General features: G+C 42.3%; 1 long non-coding RNA gene across 3 annotated transcripts; it reads right to left on the bottom strand.

Annotated features, from left to right (window-relative positions):
* Window positions 1-213: 213 nt before the first annotated feature.
* Window positions 214-3,757, bottom strand: LOC124705594. Of its 3 annotated transcripts, none has more exons than XR_007004092.1 (6): window positions 2,192-3,757; window positions 1,432-1,473; window positions 1,141-1,315; window positions 865-1,025; window positions 442-651; window positions 214-314 (listed from the first exon to the last, which is right to left on the bottom strand). It is a non-coding gene; the product is annotated as an uncharacterized LOC124705594 (long non-coding RNA). The 3 variants fall into 3 exon arrangements; XR_007004090.1 differs by having other exon boundaries at window positions 442-754; window positions 2,192-3,756; XR_007004091.1 differs by having other exon boundaries at window positions 442-754; window positions 2,528-3,756.
* Window positions 3,758-4,853: the final 1,096 nt, after the last annotated feature.

The raw sequence follows: 4,853 nt of genomic DNA, 5'->3' as shown, positions 1-4,853 counted from the left end.
GTACGAGGCGCTTGGTGGTGCGTTTCCTAGAATCGATATCGTGCGGATTTCGGCGGGTTCGCTGGGATCCTCATGGTACCGGTTCTGGGGCGTCACATAATTCTTGCATCATATAAATAAATATAAAGAGAAGTACTCAAAACATTATTTTTGCTGGGTTGATAATACCAGAAGAACTTAATCAAGATGTTTAAATAGATCATTTATAAAGAAAAACCTTGTAGTATTTCTATTCGGTATAAATGAAGATTGACATAGTCTCCTTGCACTGCTCCAAATCTCCATAGTACACAAAAATTATTGAAAGATTATCCCTGCAAGAAAACTACTGTAATGTTAGGATGGAGGAGAATATTTGATACACCAGTGGATTGATGCAAGTTGGAAGATGAATATTAATCTCAGTTCGTTCTCTCGAACCGTTTGCTTAAGAACTGCAACCTTGGAGTCTGATTAGTGCTGTTGTCGAAGTTTGCGCTCCAACTCCACTATTTGCATTAGGACAGTGTGGACATTTATGGCCGGCTTTGCAGGTAATTAGCTATTAACAGCATCAGCTATTTTACCTCGTACCTTCTGCTGGAGGGCACTGGGCAGCACAGATTTCTTCTTTCTCCTTAAATTTTCAAGAAAGTTGACACTCTTGCTTCTCTGTAGTAATTTGAGAATCCATCTTTGAATCAATATAGAAATCTGTAGCATCGGATTTGCTAACACGATATTCTTTGCTGGAGAGAGTATTTTTAGCCAAGGACTACATTTAAGAAATACCGATCATTGTTCTAGCGATACAATGGTAAATACAAAATCTAGGAGTGGTCTCTACTCTGACAGGAGCTATGCAACTTGAAAACAATAACTAACCTGAAGTTACTCTTTGATGTCAGTGGTGATCTGAAACCTCTTGCACGCACAGGCATATCTATAATCCACATATTGATTGCATCTTGATTCTTCACTTATGATGATATCTTGATTCTTCACTTCTGATGATCAACATGTCCGTGTAGACATTGTTCTGTGCACTACTCAAAACCAGAGGTCACCAAAATGAACCATCAACATGTAGGCAACACATTGTATTGTTGAAAATTTTCCATGAGTAATCTATTGCAGCTCGCAATACAGAACACGGCTTACTGTAAATTGTCGCAGTGCTGCTGGTCTGGCTGGAACCCAGAGGCGTCCATCTCCAGGAGGGCCGCAGAGGAGAGGCAATCGAAGTTCGAGACCGAGGCCGCCTCCAAACTCACCGAGCTTGTGGTACTTCCGGTGGGCGAACTCATGGATGCTATTTCCATCATCGTGCTCGTCCCTTTTGTCCTCTCAAAGGTACAATAAAAATGTCACTTTCGTCCTCTCAAAGGTACAATAAAAATAAAACAAATGCACCTGCTGGTATAAAGTGTTCTCTGAAGTCAAATAAATTACCTGAGCTTTCCAAGTATCATATGAATATAAAACGAAATGCACCTGCAAGTATGATTCATGTTAAATATGAGGTTCTTTGTGTGCAAATCAGATAAACTATTGTAGTATGTAAGAATAACGGAAATAGAAAATAATACATGTCCAGACTGGTCATTCGAGTAATGCCTGACGCTAGAACATAGGTAAAGATGTAGTATTTTTTAGTATTTTCATATTTGACACCTAAATAGTATGAGTGACTGATTATAATTAGACCGTGTAGAAACTACTAAGCGAACATACGCACATAAGAAATAGCAAATTTGTTTGAAAGCAGAGCCTGTAATTAAGAGAACAAAGTCCGATGCGCAAACTGTTGTCTTATCTACATGATAAACTGTTTACTCAAGAAAGGCATAACCAGTCAATCACATTGCAGATGGACAAATAGCTTTATTTCTTATTGTTGTGCATACTTTCATCTATATCCAAAACAAACTCAATCAAAATGGAACCAAATGAACTCAGTACACACTCAGTTATGGGCACTGAGTTTAAATCTTCTCCATTGCCAATCCATTCTTTAAGCGAAATAGCTAAGAATTTTTTACAGGAACATGCATAGATAATCCTGTTTAAGGTGGAACAGGATTGGTGTGATTTAACAACTCGAACCGTACATGAACATTCATATTTTGTTCAATGAACTCACATGCATGCAGGAGGGATACAAAGTAGGTGTCAGGCTTAGGGTGCAAGATTACTTCTGAAGAGAACTTACGAATAGCCACCATGTAAACAAAATTCGGCGAAATATAGTTATCATCGGGATGCCTTGCCTGACTCATACATGTAAAAGATACACTGTCATATCTATATCTTCTAGCTATTACATGGAGATACGCAGCCTCATTTTATTGCTTCTTGTTTGTTCTCAGGAAAATAGGGTAAGAAAAGAAATTAATTTGACCAAAAGCTAATAACATACCAACGTACCCAGTAGCAGTTTGCAAAGAAAACAAAATCCAGCTAAATAATATATCCTTGCTATCGACATAACTGATCCCCAACAACAGTGACATCATTTCGTAAGGAATATTTGAAGGCAAGGGTTTACCTTAGACAGAGGATTGAACCTTTTCTTTTCCTAGTTTGCTGGAACATTTTTCCTCCAATCAACCTTTGATGGCATGAAAAGCAAATAAAGCCAAGCGTTAGTCAGTCTTTCGTGCTCCAACAACCGGATAGTGTAAAATCCAAGCTCCAGCTCACATTTGAGAACAAAAATAGCATTGTCAGCCAGGTTACCTCCGCACGGTAATGATGTGGTATTAAAAACCAAATGTAAGCAAGAATAGGATGTAATCACATCAGATTAAATTGATGTGGTATTAAAAACCAAATGTAAGCAAGAATAGGATGTAATCACATCAGATTAAATTGCGTACGCAAAGTAGAAAATAAATTGACCAGGATTACTCTTTCCAGTACTCAATGCCTCAAACCGAGGGGGTGAGAGAGACGATATTTCAAAAAAAAAAACCTAACACCTGCAGCAAGATAAAAGTTATCTTCATATAACTTGGCAAAATACAGTAGATGAAATGTAATATGTACAGTAGAAACTTATCTATAATAATAAAAAATGAGAGCATGAGATTTAGGTCCCAGTTCACACTATTTCACAGTTGAAATCATGTATATGTTTAGCCTGCATATTAATAGAAAAACATACTGATGGAAGGAAGGGGGTTTTCTTATGTCAATTTGCATTCATAGAAAGTGGCTCGTCCACTTTATCAATGTGACTAATTTGATCTTAAATCAGTTCAGTTTTCATGGACCAAATGAGAAATCTGAAAATATACTGATTTGGTTCTTTTACGCGCAGCAACAAACACCTGTTACGCACCAAAATCACAACCAGAGCACCTAGTATGTTTGGATCTTTTGTGCCAATCACTCAGGACCAACTATAATCCCTTCGATCTACTGAACAATGGGGACTTCAAACCATGTAGAAAGCATTGGGGAAAAGAGATCGACCTGCAGGTGGTGGTCTGTTTTGCCGAATCACACGAGCTAGCCGTCGGGGAGGGTGCTTCACAGGACTATCAGAGCCGTGATGCTCTAGGCTGGGGTGGAGAAGAAGGCCGGCACGCACCCGCCGCTTCCTTCCTCCCGCTTCCTGTCCTCAGCCAAGCGACACGACCCCCATGGCGCCAAGGGAGAGAGGAGGCCGCCGGCCTTCAGCGCCGGTTCCGCTGAGAGAGGATGCTGGAGCTCCACCCCCAATCCAATCCCGCCGCTCCGCCGGCGACCACGCGCACGCCTTTTCTCCACCTGAGAGAGGGGGCCGACGCCGACCACGGGGATGGCTGCCTCTTCCTCCACCGCGCCGCTAGCGGGAAGAAAAGGAGAACCCCGAACTCCTCCTCGACGCCATCAACCAACTCGGGAGCGTGTCATGCAGCTCGGTAGGCAGCATGGGAGGGCGACGTGGAGGATGGCAATGGGGAAGAAAAGAGGATGGGAGAGAAGAAGACGCGGGCAAAGCGACCGCCCTATTGCTTCATCAGACCTTGTTTGGTACTAGAGTTTAGAGTTTTAGTGAGAATTAGCGGGGATAATCCGCTCCAAACTTTAAATCCCCACTTATCCCCAATGCATGTTTGGTCTGTAGAGTATGACCAAGTTTAATCTCCATTTTTCCCCACTTTTTCCCAAATTTTAGTGTAGTTTTTTCAATCCCCAATACTCTACCCCTACCTAGTGGATTGGGAATGGGGTTTTGTGGGGATTGGGTGACAATGAGTGATTCACCCAATACTCTAGAGTATTATCCCCACTAATCTCCACTGAAACACTAGTACCAAACAAGACCTCAATGGGGAAATAGTAGACACCGCTTAGTCTACCTGCCGCTTGGACGGAACCATCCTTTCACCTTTGACTGTGTAAAATCTGCAGGAGGAAAAAACCGCACACGTACGGACGCGTGATCGCTAATTGAGGAAACTGTGCGTGAACAGTACCCATGATGAGGACATCCCTACCTCACTACTACCTCCGTCATTATCAACTGAAGATGAATCTGCTGTGAAGCTCAAGTCCAATGAAGTCAGGATTGGACCAATGACACGAGCTCGTGCGAAGCTACTTAAACAACAGGTGAACTTGTTCCTAAACGATACCTTGATTGATGAGAACTTTATACTACCTAAGTCCTATTACTTATGTATCATCAGGTATGAAGAGGAGACAAGCATCGAACGAGGAGGAGAGGAGCAGCTGGACGTGAAGATGGACGTGAAGATGGACAAGGAGCTGGACATAAAGATATCTCATGGACGCGCGAGGGAGGAGCGGGACGAATGCGCGAGAGGAGAAGAAGAAGTCCAGGCCGGTCCAGCGCCCGGTCAGACCAGCCCCCACGCCGGGCC

The sequence above is a fragment of the Lolium rigidum genome, chromosome 4 (assembly GCF_022539505.1).
Source record: "Lolium rigidum isolate FL_2022 chromosome 4, APGP_CSIRO_Lrig_0.1, whole genome shotgun sequence".
NCBI lineage: Eukaryota > Viridiplantae > Streptophyta > Magnoliopsida > Poales > Poaceae > Lolium > Lolium rigidum.
The sequence above is the reverse complement of the archived record's forward strand: the minus strand, read 5'-3'. Positions and strand labels throughout refer to the sequence as shown.